Raw genomic sequence first — 18998 nt, 5'->3', positions numbered from 1 at the left:
CATTAAGCTCTCTTTATCTCAGCTTAGAAGTTTTCTGTGTTGCTTTCTCTCCTGTCTGTGTGGGCAGAGAAGTGGGTCTTCTGAGAGTGGGCTGTGTTAACCCGGGATGCCTTTCTGTTCTGTTTCTTTGACTCCTCCTCAGTTTGTTTATTTAGCAATAAACCCAGCATGACTCAAGACAAGTTATTTACAACATCTGTTTAAGGGCAGTTCGACAAGGCTTGTGTAAATATAGATCTAACAAAGTACCCGACAGCTTTCTAACTGACATTCTACAGACTTCAGAGCAGCACATTATCCATGGGGTGATTGGGCCTGACTGTAAGAATCAAAAAAGTGCTTTCGTTTTGACCTATTGCTTGAGGTTATTGCATGTCAGATGTGATAAACTCATGGTACACTGTATTCTCTGCATTGTGAGATATTGCATAACAGAATCTGTATTTATTTAACACCAAGTTCAAACAAATAATGCATTACACAATGCTAAATTTGATATGTTATCAGGGCCACATACAGTTGTGAGGTTTTATTCTGAGCATATCTTACTTTATATATATATATATATATATATATATATATATATATATATATGAGAGTCCCATATAAGTGGAATTTTGGTGAATGAAAATTGAACCTGGATTTTTTTCATATGCCACAAGCAAGAGTTTTTAGGGAAGGTGATGAAATCAGGAGGGAACTTAGTGTGTGCTGTGAGGACAGATAGCAAGGAGAAAGACAGCAGAAACAGCAGCTGACTGTGAAGAGCTGAAGGAGGCTCTGCTGGCGTGACATGTACCAGGGCCTCCTGGGAGCCTGAGGAGGAGATGTAAGACATGCAATAAATGGAGAACTCCAAGCCTGAGGGAGCTTGATTTTAGCAGAAAGGACACTTGTAAGAAGAAGTTCTCTAGGGGATGGGGATATAATGGGAGGAGTGGGGAGCACAGCATACTGTAGTTCAAAAGTTACTGGTATTACTTAAGGACAGTCTTTGTCCTTACCACCTTGTAGAGCACATATGGAAGGGCAGACATGCAGTGTTGTTCCTCACCCACCCCTGCTAGTGCTGCTCCTCTCTCCCCTGCTCCACCTTTTTAGCTTTTGGAAATGTGACAGCTCAAAATAAGTCAAGCAGACAAAAGTCTGCTTTCAGCAAGCATGGGATTTGATTTGGTGTACACAGGAACTTCCCTTGCTCTCATTAATCCATCACATCTGTTTTTCAGTCTGATAGCAAGCAAACAGACACAGCAGCATTTAAAATGGACCTACAGGAAAGCTGGGGAGAGGTTCTTTATCAGGCAGCCTAGTGATAGAAAGAGGGGTAATAGTTTTCAACTAAGAGTGAGCAGATTTAGATTAGATATTAGGAAGAAATTCTTTACTGTGAGGGTGGCAAGACACAGGAATGAGGAACGGGTTGACCAGAAAAGTTGTGGATGCTCCCTCCCTGGAAATAGTCAAGTCCAGACTGGATGGGGGTTTGAGCAGCCTGGTCTAGTGGAATGTGTCTCTGCCCATGATAGGGATGTTGGATCTAGAAAATTTTTAAGGTCCCTTCCAATCCAACCCCTTCTATGACTACACAAATACCTTTGTAATGCATTCTGGCAAATGTTTCCCAAATGAAAAATTGCTTCAATGCAAATGTATCACCAGAATGCATGTAAAATGCTATCAACCAGATGCTTATCACAGTAATAGCTCTGTATTTCATTAGCAATGCTCCATAACTTAATTGCCACAACTGAAATTTCACTCTGGTTCAGAAACAGGAATAGACACATTGTATACATAAAAAGGCTGAAAAAAAATCTTAATACACATTCTTAATCCTCTCATGCTCAACTCTAAACACTTAATTAATGTTAGCATTGAAATTTACTTTCTTCAACCTACAAAAATAACTATATTGCTTTTAAAAAACTGAATAAAACTGAAATGCTTTGGGTTAGCTTTGCAGCTTGTGAAAAATCAATGTTGCTTCAATTACTTCATTGACTTCAATGTACTGATGTCGATTTACAGCAGTGGGGAGCTACACAATGATTAATAATAAGAATACCTTGGGCTTTGGTAGTGCTTTCTATCTTGAGTTTCCTAATTGCTTGTCAAACTCTGTCTTATAATTCATAAAGATGAAGTATCAGATTCAGGACCTCATAGGCTCTTTTAATTCAAAACAATTATAGATTTATTTGGATGAATGTCTTATTAAGAAGTCTTATTTAATTTTCTTATTTCTATGTACCTGAGATAAACAAGAGAAATGCCTGGAGGCAATTAAAATCATTGTTTGTGAACAGTCCTTTCAAGCAGTGTAAAACCTCTTCAAAACTCAAATGCAGCTTTCAACTGTGCTGCTGTGTTGCAATCCAGGTTGTGGCAAAGTACAATACAAGCTCTCATCCCTTGAGATAATTCAGGTTACTTACTTACTGCTCACTCTGTGTTTCCCTTGTTTTGATGCATAATCCACAGATGTGGTCTAGTCCTTTCTTTCCTTAAGCATAACTAATACTTTTCCCCTGTAAGGCTTTCCTTGTTTGGTTTTGGTTTTGGTGGGTTTTGTTGGTTTTGGGTTTTTTTTGTTTGTTTTTTTTTTTTGAGCTCTATATATTACTTTATTTATTCCATATCACAAATGATAATATACTGCTGACTCCATGGCAGACTTTCCGTGGCTATTTTAAGAAAAGAGAGTATAAAGATGTAAGGCTTATGTAGGGATTATAGATGATTATGGTTGTTATAACTGGTGGACAAATCATCCACCTAACAGTATTAATCACCTAAGAGTAGTAAAACTTCCAAAGAATACGCTGTGGAAAGCAGAGTTTGCCCAGGATGATGTCCTGCACCATCTATTTTTGCTGAAGGTTGGACTTAGAGGCAGATTCTGTATGATTTTCCTCTAATATGTTTGAGGTGTCCTTGCCCATTGCAGGGGAGGTTGGAACTAGATGATCCTTGACATCCCTTCCAACCCTGACAATTCTATGATTCTATAATAGTCCCAGGTACTTTTAAATCTGTGGGGTTTACTCTATGTTAGATTCCTATCAAATTATTCAAATTTGGGAAAAACCCCTTATTTTATTCAATAAACTGTCAGCAAGATGTAAGCATACAACTGCACAGTCAAAATCTGCTACTCCCTGTTCAATAAATGCTTGTCCTGAGTATGAATGGTGGAAAAAAGAAATTGCACCCATAATGCTAAAGAGGTGTTATTTCTGCCTGTTTTAGAACACAGAAAATAATCTAGTGGAACTCTATGTAACTTTCCATAAAACCGTGTCATGATCTAGTATCCCTATTTACAATTCATTTCTTAGCATTGGAGCATCTTTGTCTTGTTTTGTAAATTAGCCTTCATGGATTAGTGCAGCCATCTGCCAGAAGTGTTTTAGGAATCTGCTTTGCAGAGTTTGCCCTACGCTAGGAGAAAGTTCTTCACTGAGAGAGTCATTGGACACTGGAATGGGCTGCCCAGGGAGGTGGTGGAGTTGCTGTCCCCGGGACTGTTCAAGGCAGGATTGGACATGGCACTTGGTGCCATGGTCTAGGCTTGAGCTCTGTGGTAAAGGGTTGGACTTGATGATCTATGAGGTCTCTTCCAACCTTGGTGATACTGTGATACTGTTTCTCTTTCATTCTGGTTATTAGTTGTGGCTGGCTAGACAAATGCCATCAGAAACTGGGAGGCCAGGATTGGAACGGGCTTCAAAGTCTGTGACTTTTATATTCTGGACCTTTCTTTAGATGTGCTCTGAAGTATATATTTGGATATATAATACCAGTGTTTTGGAGAATACTTCTAAATAGCTCTGATTTGAAGAAGCTGGGACATGAGCCAGCTGCAAGTGGACATGGATTACTCAGATATATGACACACAGTGCCGATCAGTCAGTAAGATGCTGGATGAAGCAGGGCTCTGTCAGATATTTGGCTCTGAATGACTTTTTTTTAAGTAAGGAAGAATCGTGGTACAAACGAGAAAAATAACGTCAGTAAGTGGATGGAGCAGTTAAAAGCTCTGCAGGGGAGGCAGAGTGCAGAGGACAACCGGGGGAAGTTACATCAGTGGATGCCAACAGAACAGGATGATTAACAGAAGGTAGCTTTATTTTGGGTAACAGTACTGCATGACTTCTACAGCTTCCACTTAGCTCAAACAGAAAAGACAAACTATAACATTTTATAGATAAGTAACATTACATTTAGAAATAAAACACATGAAATATGTATTATTGAGCATTTAGGAGTACTCAGATGCCTTAAATTTAGTCTTATATGTCACATAGCTAAATTAGAGAGGTAGTCTTCATCGATTATTAATAGAAGAGGAGAGGAAGGCATGGGTTGGGAGTGGGAGGTTTCTTAAAGTGTCATTCAGAGCCCAGTGTAAATGCTCATAAGCATTTCCTCTCTCTCTTTACACAGGAAACTGCAGGACATGAACCTTCTGAGTTATCTAAAGGTACGTAAATATCCAGCAAAGAGTAAATTTGCAGATGATACCAAGCTGAGTGTTGTGTTTGATAAGACTGAAGGCCAGGATGCCATCCAGAGGGACCTGGACAGCCTGGAGAGGTTGGCTGAGGAGAATCTCACGGGGTTCAATAAGGCAAAGTGTGAGGTACAGGCACATCAGTATCAATAAAGACTCCTGAATGATGAAACTGAGAGCAGCCCTGGAGAAAAGGACTTGAGGGTACTGGTGGATGAGAAGCTGGACATGAGACAGCAATGTGTACTGGCAGCCCAGAAGGTTAACTGCATCCTGGGCTGCATCAAAAAAGTGCATTCAGCAGGTCAAGAGAAGTGATTCTCTGTTACAGTGTTAAGACTGGGATCCTAAATGGTAAATACAATTTTCAAGAGAGTTCAAGAGTAAGTCCCAAAAGGGGGATGAACAAAACAAGAGAGAAATTTGGCCTGTTTCCTTGGGCTGTTATTTTTCTATATAATCTGAGGTTCGGAATGTTCTCTCTCGCTTGCTTGCCTTTTCTCACTGTCTTTCTCCCTGTGGCCTTGCCTGCTCTGTGCTGAAATATTGTTTGGGTTACATTGCAGTAGCAAGATAAGACAACACGGCCTTGCAGGTCGTGGTGTCCAGAGCAGGGGGTGTCTGGACTTTTGTCCAGGGGTGTTAGCTGGGTTTTTGTGTAGTTGTAATTGTATATATGTATTTGTATGTGTTTGTCACCTTTTATATTTAGCCTGCTTTGTAAGCAATAATTTCATTTTACTTCCAAAGTTCTGAGTAGTGTGGTAATTTACCCTGGGGCAGGTAAATCCCAAACTATAAGTAGTGTAAACCCACCATTAACACTCGGCTACTCTGCTCTGCTGAGACCTCGCCTGGAGTGTTGCGTCCAGCCCTGGGTTCCCCAGCACAAGAGAGACAGGGACCTGCTGGAGTAGGACCAGAGGAGGGTCACAAAGATGATCAGAGGACTGGAGATCCATAGACACTGAGTTGAAGGCTGTGGGGTCAGTGGGACACCTGTCTTCAGCCTGAAGGACCCACGCAGCAGCAGAAGGCCATTGCCTGAAGAAACTGTGAAGAGGGAGAAAAAGGACACAGTAAGGACAGTATGAGCAACAGCAGAATAATATTCCCAGTTCTGGTGAAAAGTACTAGAGTAGAATAAAGTAGCACTCAATAGAAAAATCATTTTGGGAGGTGGAAGGCAAAGGCAAACATGCTCTCCCCTGTCTCTTGATGTCAAACATAAAGATCTCTTCCATACTAGCAACCCACTATTTTTGTTATTATATTTCAACAATTCTGTCAGATCTGCAAATGAGAACTGAGTCTGGAGCTTGCTGAGAACAAAAAGAGGAAGAAACAGGAAAAAGAAAGTTACAAGAACTAATCTTTTCAGCTGAGATTGTTACAGTTTACTAGGATCTGCTCTGCTCTGATGAGACATCACTTGGATTACTGTGTTCAGCTATGGGACCCCCAACACAAGAGAGATATAGACCTACTGGAGCAGGTTGAAAAGAGGGCCACAAAGATGATCAGAGGGCTGCAGCACCTCTCCTATGAAGACAGGATGAAAGGACTGGGGCTGCTCAGCCTGGAGAGGAGAAGGCTCCAGGGAGAGCTCATAGCTCCATTTAAAAATCTGAAGGGGAGCTACAGGAAGACTAGGGAAGGACTGTTTAGAAGGGCTTGTAATGATAGGACAAGGGGCAATATTTAAACTGGAGCAGAGTAGATATCAGTTAGGCATAAGGAAGAAGTTCTTTACAGTAAGAGTGGTAAAATACTGGAACAGGTTGCCCAAGGATGTGGTTGAGGCCCCATCCTTGGAGATATTCTAGATCAGACTACCCTGGGTAGCCTGACCTAGTTGGAGGTGTCCCTGCTCACTGCAGGGGGATTGGACAAGATGACCATCGAGGGTTCCTTCCAACCCAGTGCAATCTGTGAATCTGAGTACATGAAGACTTCAGAGAAATAGAGACTTTGTCAAAAGGAGAAAGGACAAACTTGTTATTTAGGGAGGCAATACAGAACTTATTAAAGGCCAAATGGCAACGGACACCTGGGATGAAAATCTGAGAGCATATGTGAGAGCACAAGTGCAATAGCCAGGCTAATATTAGTCCATAACAAAAGAACCATCATCTCCTAACCAGAAATAATTTTGTCCAGAACAGTTTTAGAGAATAAACAATGTTCAGATGATATAGTTCTGATAAATGAAGCTTGAGGCAGGAAGACATGTGGAGGTCAAACTAAGCCTGCAAAAAAACCAGCACATGTCGTGGTAAAAAAACTCACAAGCTAAGCTTGCCTTGTTAGTCATAACATAAGATAGAGGAACTGCAGTGAACTGTATCACTTTGCAAGGATTTGCAAGTACTAGCAGGGCACGCTGGTGTACGAACAGCCAAACAGAATGTCAGCAGCACCTTCATTGCAGAAAAAAAATCACCATCATAACAAAATCAAATATTTAGAGGAGAAGATGAATACCTGGCAGTAAAGGGGATACTCCTTTGTCCATTTTAATTGGACAGGGATGTACAAATCTGCACAGTGCCCCAAAAGTAACAGAGCACCGAAGGGAAGACTATCAGCAGTTAAAGAAATTACATTAAGCCCCTGACTCTGTCTCCATAAGGCATGCAATTTGCAGTAGTATTACACTTAAAGTACCTATTACTGAGTCCAAAAGTATAGCAAATTCTTGCTATTGTCAAAAGGCAGATCTCAGCTTAAGCTCAGGACAACTGAGGAAGAGTTTAAAGATACCTTCCAAGGCAAAAGGAAGCTTTTCACAGAACTGAAAGTCATGCTGGAACAGATTTTGCAACCCCAGCAAAAGGCTGTGGAGCACATGACCTACAAGAAGCCTCTGAGGGAGCTGGGGTTGTGCAGTCTGGAGGAAAGGAGGCAGAGAGGAGAACTTATCACTTTCTACCTAAAACAAGGCTGGAGCAAGGAGGGAGCCAACCTCTTCTCCTTGATGACAAGGCTGGATATTAGGAAATACTTCTTCACTGAAAGCCTTTTCAAAACCTGGAATGGTCTGCCCAGGACAGTGGTAGAATCACCATCCCTAGAGGAGTTCAAGCAGTGCGTAGGCCTAATACATAGGGACATGATTTAGTGCTGACCTTGCAGTGCTGGGTTGAAGGTTGGGCTGGATGATCTTGACAGTCTGTCCCAAACAGATATATTCTGTGATTCTGTAAATAAAGCATATGCTAAAATAATGTTTGAAATGCTTTTCTCTCAGAGAGAAATGGGACAAATAGAGGAAACAACATGTAAAGAAGAGATGAAACACTTCCCTGAAGCAGCACTTCACACAGCAAATGTAAGTAAATATATGAAATATCTACTTTCTACTGTTTACCAAAGAAAGGAATTCTAGACTGAATTATGCCAAATATTTTTTCTTTTCCTGTATCTGCAAAGTTCTGTCAAGTTCTGTTGGCAAAACAGAGTGCATATTATCATACATTGAAACACTTGCTTTATAAAATATTTGCCAAACGTTGCCAAATTTATTTCATTTGGCATAAGATGTTCCACCACAAAGTGCCAGAGATCGGTTTTGATGTAGTGTAGGGAAGTTTGCATAGAGGTTGGCTTTGATCTTAGACAGACCATCTTGAAAACACTCAAATAAAAATTGGAGTAACAACATGATTGCAGGGCCAAAGCTGAACAAACACAAATGTCAATATATGATAATAGAATTAGCATGCTAGAGTTAGCAAATGTCACAGCATGTATAGATATTCCCTGAGGTATTGGCCTTCATTGATAATTCTTTCAAATAATGAGTGCAAGTAATCATCAGAAGAGCAATTGCTGTAGAAAAACTCCTGCCTAACCTAGTTTCCTGCACAAGAGATCTGAGGGCAGTACTCTGTCAGGCAGCCAGTACTGCACGATGCTTGGAACAGAAAATTTAATGGAATGATTACACTGAAGGGTACTTACATCATCTGACCTATGTGAAATGGACACAGAGAGTTCAGGAAGCTTATCAACACTCTCTTCTTCCAATCATAATTTATTCCTTACTGGCAAAAAGTGATAGACATGCATAAACAAATAGACACAGAAAGCGTGTCTGGAGTTTCTACATAGGAACCAAAACTCAAAAAAACCCTAAACAAAGCAGAAAGCTGAGTCTGGTTTCCTAAATAAATATCATACATGTGCCACACTCTTTTCTGATTCCTAATCCAGTAACTACTGAAACTCTTGAATAATCTTACCTAAATCTGACAGAGAGGCAATCGTCTCCAGACTACTAAGTTATTGTAAGCTTTGTGAAGCTGGGTACCTGTGTAAAGAAGAGAGGCATTACTAGTGTCTTCGCTGAGGAAAGATTGCAGCATGAACTCAGCCTGTGTTGGACACCCGAGAAACCACATGAGAGGGGCATTATGAATGCTCCAGACAAAGGAAAAGCCTCAGTGAGATGCAGTAGGCTATTAAGCAGCTGAGAATTCAAGCACTAGACAAATCCATAGACTTCATTAGTTCTGACGCTGATGGAAGTAGTTGTTATTTACGGGATGCCAGCACTCACTGAAACTGCCCCTTAATGACTTCCTGCTGTAGCAAAAAGCATGTTTGCAGCCAGATATCTTTTTTCCCACCTACCAATATAGGATTTGCAAACTGAATAAAAAAAACAGTAGTGGCTTAATGTTAAAGAAATAACAAGCCAACAACCACACCCTTTCTGAATGTCTGGTAAAACAACAGCAGAACGAGACTGAGGCCTATGTTACCTGCAAGCTGACAGATTAAAAAGTGAAGTGGGTTCTTACAAAATGTAGGGTTGGACTCACAAAGTTCCTGCTGAGTTCCCACAGCAGAAATTCAGACTTATGAACAGGACACTGTACTTCCAGCCACCAGTTAGTTGGAAGGCCTCAGTAATAAGAGAAGGGAAATACTTAAAGGCATTGGATTGGTGATTCTTAAGGCACTACAGAGAAAAGAAAATAAACTTTTTAAAAGTTTCTGGAGGTCATTTAGGGATTAAAAAAATCTATGGGAAGAGACAGATGGTTTTATAGTGGCCTTAAATGAATGTTGACATTAAAGTCATTGTTAGAGCTCTGTGAAAAATGCAGAGCAAGTCAAGTGAAAGAGCCTGTGTTGAGCAAGAGCAAGAGATGTGGTCCTGTGCTCTTTCATGGACATGTCACTCTTCTTTTTTTCCCTAGTGTGGTTTTGTTTTCTCCTTAGACTAAAGTAGCAATTAATATAAAGAATATATGATCCTCTTTGTAAATGGAATTTCTGAATCTCTAAAACCTTCTGCAGAAATAGAGAAATGTCAGTTTCTATTCTGAAAGTTACAGTGGTGTATGTATTATTTTGTAGCAACACGTCCTTGTTTTCTTTAAACTTTTGTGAGAGCTGCCAAGTGCAAACACAGTATTTTAGCCAAGTGAGTCTTCAAAGCGATGCTGGCTAATGGTTGTTGAAATGAGTTTTTAGAAATGGCAAAGAACTGTCAGTTCTCAAACACCATTTTCTTTTTCGTGATTCCAAGAACTGGTATAGAGCTAGAAGAGTGAGTCGAATCACAACCAGACATTTTCTTTTTAACCTTGGCCCACACCATAATGGTCAGTTTACAATCTACAGGCCCTGATTTTAATAACTTGCACATGGCTCACACAGACTACAACAAAATGGATTGGAATTCTTTCAGAGCAATAGTTTTCCCACTATACAGAAACAGTCTGCAGAAAGTATTGCTTTTCTTGCTAAGCTGTAGAACGTACAAAGTAACCTCTGAGAATGACTTCTGCTTTCATGGCATATATTTTATAGAAATCCCCACAATTTGCTTTTTCTTCTCTTCCCACCTATGATCAGCTGTTAATCTGTAATTCCAAGATTCTTTTCATAGAATCAACCAGGTTGGAAGAGATCTCCAAGATCATCCAGTCCAACCTATCACCCAGCTCTATCTAATCAACAAGACCATGGCACTAAGTGCCTCATTCAGTCTTTTTTTGAATACCTCCAGGGATAGCAACTCCAACACCTCTCTGGGCTGCCCATTCCAATGCCAATCACTCTCTCAGTGAAGAACTTCCTCCTAATATCCAGCCTATACCTCCTCCAGCACAACGTGAGACTGTGTCCCCTTGTTCTGTTGCTGGTTGCCTGGGAGAAGAGACCAACCCCCACCTGGCTACAGTCTCCATTCAGGTAGTTGGAATACCTATTTCTGCATCTTAATTTCACCTTTTGAGGAATGTGAACTTTTTGTTTGGTTGTTTTTCTATGGATAAAAGTAGAATTCTGCCTCATTTTCTTTGGATTTTACTTCAATCTCTCTGGCTGATCTTAAATGCTTTCACTTGTGGCAGTAAAGGCTATACAAATTTTCTGCTACCTGGAGATAGGCACTCTCAAACACTCATAAAATTCAGACGATGACAAATGGGGGGAAAAAATCATCTAATGTCCAGCTTAAACCTTCCCTGGTGTACCTTGAAGCCATTTCTTCTTGTCCTATCACTTGTTACTAGTGAGGAGAAACTGATCCCTATCCCACTACAATCTCATTTCAGGGAGTTGTATAAAATGAGTCTCCCCTGAGCCTCCTTCTCTTCAAGCTAAACAACCCCAGTGCCTTTAGCTGCTCCTCAGAAAACCTGTTTTCCAGCCCCTTCATCAGCTTCCTTGCTCTTTTCTGGACCTACTCCAGGACTTCAGTGTCTTTCTTGGAGTGAATGCCACAGAAATGAACATAGTATTTGAGGTGCAGCCTCACCAGTGCATAGTACAGAGGCATGATCACTTTCCTGGTCCTGTTTGTCACACTATTCCTGATCCAAGCCAGGATGCTGTTGTCCTCCTTGGCCACTTGGGCACACTGCTGTCTGTCAACCAACACTCCCAAGTCCTTCTCTGATGGGCAGCTTTCCAGCCACTCTTCCCCAATTCTGTAGCGTTGCATGAGGCTGTTGTGACCAAAGTGCAGGACTGGGCAATTGGTCTTTTTAAATCTCAGTTGACCTTCCCGAATACTTGCTGGCCTTGTCTCTTCACTAATGTTCTTCTCATGCTCCACAGTAGATTCATACCTGTACCACAGAACTATAGTGCTTATCATCAGTGCAGATGTAGCTCATGGAGACTTTCAGCTATGTATCTTTAAAGATGTACAACATTAGTGACTTCTGCTTGGATTATTTGCTAATGTTTTTGATTAAACTTAGTTTAATGAAAAAACATACCAAGTTATTTCTACCAGCTCTGTTAGCAGTTTCATTATCTGCTGTAAAGGCAGCTACAGCTAAGTTGGGGGGGGTTCAAAGAATAAAATATCTTTTTTTCATAAGCTTATCAAAATATTTGTAATAAGCAGTCTATCTGTCACCTCACAACTTTCAGAAAATTATTGCTGTTTTTCTTTTGTATTCAAGAATACACTGAGCAAGTCTCAGTTTGGGGATCCAATTCATGCAAACAAATCCATTCAGAACACAGTCAGTATGATGAGCTTTGCCTCCTGTCTAACAAGTTCCTGATCCTGTTAAGAATGTGTTGTGTAACTGTGAGACAAGTGTTTCAGAAAATCAATTGTCATACTTCATCCGTTTCTTGAAACTAGCAATTTTTTTTCATTGACTTCATGAAACAATGGGTATCACCCATTTGGGGAAACAACTCTACTGCATGATTACTAACCTTTCACACTCAGAATAATCAAAGTACAAGTACACCTATACATGCATATATATATCTATACCTACGTGTGTATATAGGGTTAGAAGGAACCATTTTTTTTCTTTAACTAAATGACAAAGTAGCTTTTTGGTTTTGCTTTCCCTAAGTGTGCCATCTTTGATATAAGCACAGAGGCTAAGCAGTTCATCTGTCAGTTATTTTTCCTTCAGAGCTGTGAAAGAAACCATTGTCTACTCCCTACCTCAGCCCAGAAAACCGGTCTGTGCCACCATGGTGGCAGAATTCTGTGTCACTTAAATCTTCCCTTTTTTGTACAAGTGATAAGTACTGGATCTGTCAAGTGACAAAATCACTGGCTTTGACCTAAATTCTCCCTAAAACGTGGCACATAAGGAGAATCAACATACACTGCATTAACTTCTCCAAACCTGCTCTATCTGCAGTTGCTTACTTTGACTTTTCTTAGGAAAGAGTAAGTTTATTCACAGAAAGGTGTAATCATCTCTGTAGAACATTTACTTCCCTTTTATGGCAGAGTTGAAAGTTTCTGACCTGTCTTAATTTGCTCATTGTATTTCTGCTTACCTAGAATTACCACAACTTCATATCTGTTCCTCTTCTGCTCAAAACAGATATCTGTTCCACTTCTGCTCAGGATCACAGAATCATAGAATGCCTTGGATTGAGGTTGGAAGGGACCTTTAAAGATCATCTAGTCAAATCTCCCTCCAGTCAGATGGGAAATCTCTAATTAGATGAGATGGCTCAGAGATTAAATAGCCATGCAAGGTACACAACACTCAAACCAATTTGCAGAGATATGGGTCAAAGGAAGACAGAAGCAGAGAATTCAGTTTTCATAGATGCAAAATTTGCACAGATGTCACTGGTGTGTATTTACAATAAATGACTCTAAAACATTTGTACTATAAAGTTAAGTATGTTACAGAAATTACAGAAATGTTCAGGTCGGAAAAGAAGCTCAGGATCACCAAGTTCAACCAATAACCCTACTCTGCAAGGCTCACTCCTAAACTATATCCCTAAGCACCACATCCAAACAACCTTTAAACATATCCAAGGTTGGTGACTCAACCACCCTCCTGGGCAGCCTATTCCAGTCCCTGACCACTCTTTCTGTGATTGTTTTTTTTCCTAACGACCAGTCTAAACCTATCCAGCTGCAGCTTGAGGCCATTCATTCTTGTTCTGTCACTAATTATCTCTGAGAAGAGACCAGCACCAACCTCTTCATAATGTCCTTTCTGGTAGACAACAATGAGGTCTGATGCTTACTTTACTTAGAAATTCATGTTCAGCACTGAGAATTAAAATGTCAACATACATCAATATCATCTAGCATATTATAAAGTGCTTCACTGCAAATATACAAATACCTCTTCAGTCTTACACCTTGTAGCAAATGTCATACTGAAAGTAGGTCTGACTTAGTTTTTAAAAGGAAATTCCATCCTGTGAGATCAAGTCACACTAAAATTCAACCACTGCTGAAAGCCCTATGCTTTATTGCTGCAAAAAACATGGATATTAAAAATCAAACTTGGAAAAAACAAACAAAAACCAAGCAAGCAAGCAAACAAAACCCCAAATCAAACCACAACAGGAACAAAGCAGAAGAATTGTTTTTGATAATTTAAATTCTTTTACTATGTTCTAGTTTCCATTGTCATATCAAGTCATAAGGACACTATTTGGTTTAAGTTTTTCTATCAGTGACAATGTGTTGCCTTTTCTTCAGGCAAACAACTGGTTGGCTTGCACTAGAGAAAAAGGGGATATGAGTAGGGGCAAAGTTAAGTCATATACAGAGATCAAATCAACTAAAACCAAAGAAATCCCTATTCTGTCAAGTGTCTTTTTTAGATGTTACTTGTAATGAAAGCCCATTAAAAAGGTTGTATTGGTTGATTGACAGTTAAAAACACAACAGTTGCACTACAAAACTTATAGAATCAATGTTTGGTGGCTATAATAATGCAGAACTAAAAAAAAACACTTTTGATATGATTATTTTTTATTGTTCTCCTTTGTACTTTGTAGAACTGACTTTTATTACTAGGAAAATGTAAAACCTTCCTAGATATACATACATTTCTTAGATTGTGGCTATTGGTTGTTAGACACATTCCAATAGCTATTATATGTCTTTCAACATATTTTAATCTGTTTAAATTCTGACCTGTTTTTCTCAATGTCCTGGCAGTAAGGAAGTGGTATAAGGAAGGGCTAACAGCTTTTAGTGTATGGGGTTATAGTCACAGGAGTAGGAACAAACATTAGTGAGAATTTAATTTGTGACAGCTTTGATTCTAGACCACAGGAACACATTTTTAACACCATAAAATTAATCAGTGATGACTACAAGCATTAAAGGAAATAAAATGTACAGAAATCGAGTCAATGGCCTGGAAAAGAAGCTCAAATTCAAAGATGATTTGATGTTGGGAGCAATTCTGCTTGACAAAAGTAGCTCTCTAACACAAAAAATAGACTGGAAGTCCCTGAATTCTGAATCAGTGGAAAGTTGGAGGAGATTCTAGGGAGTAAGAATAATATTTTATTCTCATACTCTTTGATATACTGTGAGGTGTTTGCCTCAGGCACTTTGCAGCATGTAAGCATCAATAAGTACCTCTTGCATGTTAAACATGGAGTCTGCCACTGGACTAAACCCTCAAGAAACAAGATTCAGAGCTATGTGGATCCTTGGTCTGATCTGCTAGGACTGTTTTTTGTTCTTAAAATGACCCAGGCTGGACACTTTGAGATTGAACTGAGATCCCTAACTTTTGTTTTTGTGTTTTCTCAAGAGTCCAGGGGATGATGACCAGATAATGCTTCCTAAAGCAGTCACTTTATGGCCTGTTAGCTGCAAGGACAACTGCAGCACATTACTCTGTGTTCATTATTTAGCTAGAGGTGAACCAGCACTGTGGGAAGCATGGCAGCCAGTGCACTTTTTTTCCTAAAAGCTGGAAAAAATGCACTTCTTTTTCCCTAGAAGCTGATTATACACTGAGAACAGTGTGGAGCAGAGGAATAGTTTTCAGGAAGTTCAGACAGAGGCATGATATATAAGAACACTGTAAGAATCTTTCAGGTAGAAAACAAAGTGTTGGTGTGTTTATGGATGGATGATGGTGTTTCTCCCAAGTGACCATCCCTGTCAGAATAGTTCCTCAATTTTATGTGCTACTCCATGCTTCTCATTTGGAAGATCGTTATCCATGTGAGTGATGTGTGTTTGCAATACGACCAGCAGCCTTGACAGTGACAAGAAAGAAGCTAGACACTACCATTGTGTTCATGCACAAAGCAATTTCACCCAGCAAGGAGACAAGAGAAGAGACTGCCTACAACTGTGTGATCCCACTCAGTTTCACTTCAAATCATCCTAAAATGCATTTGTGCTGATCTGGTCTTAGGTTACTCAGTTTGATACAGAATACAAAGAGGCAGTCAGAAAAGAAGAAGAATTTTCTCAAAGGATTTGTGTAAGTAGAAAAATATATCTCATCTGGCAGCCTAAGAGAGGCAAGGTTTCTGCCACTCCATGCCCCCAGGTCCGACAAGTACTGAGGCTGAAGATGTATTCCCAGTAGATGCATGCACACAGCACATGTGCACACCACAGATATATAGATATACACTGCTGGCTGTATGGATCACAGACAGACAGACAGACAGACAGAGCACTCATGCCAGCACTGACAGCACCACCAGCCTCATCCTTCCCTCTGCTCTGTCTGAGCAGAGTGGAGGCCCATAACTGGGAATATATATGCCTATATCTACAAAGTAGAGCCCTCCAGCAGCAGGGCTTAGACAGTCTGTCCAGCAGATGCCTGTGTGTCCCAGGCTGCCCGGCCGCTGCCACCTGGTCATGAAATTCTCAAGGCCACAGGCCCACTTCAGCTGCTGCTACAGGCCACAACACACACAGAGCCAGCGGTGCCCAGGACTCTCTGGGTCCCTGCAGCCACACCCTTGTGCTACCACCCCTACAGACACTCAGCCACTCATACCCACAGGTGGCCCTCAGAGACCTCCACACTCATCCTGGCCTCTAGCCCACTTTACCTACCTCTTTACCGATGGCTCATCTGATAGGATCTTTGTTACCAGTCACACCTATGTTTGCTCCATTGGCTATACCACAGACACTCTGAGACACACACAAAGTAAAGAGCCTCTTACTGGAAAAGAGTTGAAGATGGAGTTCAGTAAGGAGACAAAACAGAACGTGCTGGTCAGGTGCAGGGTGTCACCAGACAAGCATGCTGGTCAGACAGCTCTCTACACAGCTGAACCATTTTTTTCCCTTATCCCACACTCATTACTGCTCAAATGTCCTAAACCTTTTCATTGTTCTGTTTTTGGCTCCACCCCTGTATGTCACATAATAAATCCCGTGCAACCCCCAAAACCTCTTGTCCTGCATCCCCTTATGTGCCCCACACCTCTGGCTGGCAATCCCTTTTAGTCCAAGAGGTAACTCGGAGAGCTGCTCCCGATGTCTTGTGATGAAGGGTTGCATGCCTGGATACTGGGGCTGAGGCTCTGCACAGACAATCCCAGATGGGAACCAAGCAGGGTTTCTTTTCCTCTTAGCATTTAATTTGGGTTCTTGCCTGCTGCCATACCCCCTGTGCTCCTCTGGCTTATGAAGATGGGCCTCTCATGGCTTTCCTGTGATGAGTGTGGGTGGTAACCCAACAACCTGTCAACAGCCTTACAAATTGAATCCACTGAAACCTCTTTAATATCTCTTATTTAGGCCAAACAAAATGAGAAAGCAATAAATCAGAAGAGGGGAAAGGCATATACAAGATACAAGAACAGGGAAATACGAAGCCAGGGTCTACAACCTCATACTGCCTCTGACTATTACATAAACTGGGATTACAATTCAAACTATTTTGTCATGCAGCCATTCATTCTTTGTAGAACAAAAGGCACTCAGAAACAGCCAGCACTATAACAAGTTTGTTGGAGTTCATCTTTCCTAGAGACTGACAAGCTGCAGTTCTATACAGGACTACAAGAGCTTATCATTTGTCTGGGTTATCATCTCCCTCACACTCCACACAGCACACCTCTAGCACCAAGACCTGTGATAAAGCAGTGCTTCCATGAATGCCTTTAATGTGACTGCCACCAATGGACAGCTAAGATAAATGATAGGCACTTCTAAATACTTGATGAAGTTCATCCTGAGCTCATGCAGGAGATGAGCATTTTCTAGAATCATATAATATTTTGGGGTGGAAGGGACCTTTAAAGATCATCTAGTATAACTTGACCTGAAATATTTCCAAGGATGGGGAATTTACTACCTCCCTTGTGCCAGTGTTTCACCGTCCTTGTTGTAAGAAACTTCTTTCAATGATTCACAGATTGCATTGGGTTGGAAAGATCACCAGGGAAACCTTGTGAACAAAAATCTACACAAGCAGAGGCATTAGCTTTTAGTAGAAACAAGGGGCAATACTGCCATGCAGGGGTCTAACTTTACAGGCATTTTATTCAGTTGTCAGACAAAAATGAAGTAGGACGTGACCAGAAATTGACTTGTAGTGGGATTACATCAAAGAAAAATAATCAACCAATGTTAGGTAAGGAAGTTTCAAAATATCAATGTGTATAAAATGAATTTCTGATGCACAAATGACGCAATAGCAAAAGACTGACCTATTATAGAGAGGCTGCTGCTCTATAGCACAAAGCATTTCATGACTTGCAGCCTCGAGATGACACGTTTAGAAGCAGTGTTCTCTTACAGTACTCAAACAGTGAACATCCATGCTCTGAGTAGTTTACCTCACTGAGTGTTGTCATTTCATCAAAGAGACCAAGCAGGAGACTGTAAGATGTTTCAGTTTTCATTCTCAGATAGAGCCCAAAGGGTTGCAGCAGGGATTTGTCGGAAGAACTGTCTTCTGTGTGTTAATGCAGGATTCAGTCCTTTACTCTTTCCTGTACAACATGAATAAAATATCACAGGGAGGCTGTGAAATAGAGTGTATTTCTATGACAGTGGTGTCCAGATGACACCCTTGAAAAAGAATGCTTGTTTTGCACAGGGCTTAACCAATCTATGCAGTTTATTGCCACAAGCTATTTTTGTGGCTTACAGTTTAGCAGTTTTCAAAGCAGGATAACACTTTTACAGACAGAATAAGAACACCTACATTTATATTAAGCCAGATAAAAGGAAACCACAGAGTTGATATGAATATGTATAGAAAAAGTAAGACTGCTGGGACAAGAAATGTCTGTTTGTCTGGACAACGCCTAGCACAAGATGAATTGATTCCTACTATACAAGTTACCTGAGTAAATAAGTAAAGGCAAATCTATTAGGTGTAACTCAGTTTTAACTGCTTAGTATGAGAGAAAATATATAAGCACATTATCTCACAATTACATAAAGATTTATTGCACCTTCCTCTAGCATCTGATCTAAGCTACTGTCAGGGAGAGAATATCAGAATACTAATGGCATGAGTCATCATGGCAGTTTTTGTGTTTCTTCTTCATGACAACTCTTTTGATTATGGCAGAAACAGAAATCACACAAAACATAGAAGTAAAATCAAAATAAAACTTATTTCCTGTATCCCCTTCAACAGAAACTAAAGAACAAGTGGAGAATCTGTGCTCTTTTCTGTACTAAAATATTTTGTGATTTTTTTTTCATTAAAGCCTACTGCCCTCATAATTAAGGCCCAAAGAGACGGGTCCCCCCCAGTCCTCATAAAATCA

This window comes from Pogoniulus pusillus, chromosome 21 (genome assembly GCF_015220805.1).
Source record: "Pogoniulus pusillus isolate bPogPus1 chromosome 21, bPogPus1.pri, whole genome shotgun sequence".
In the NCBI taxonomy this organism is placed as follows: domain Eukaryota; kingdom Metazoa; phylum Chordata; class Aves; order Piciformes; family Lybiidae; genus Pogoniulus; species Pogoniulus pusillus.
This window is presented reverse-complemented; position numbering follows the sequence as displayed.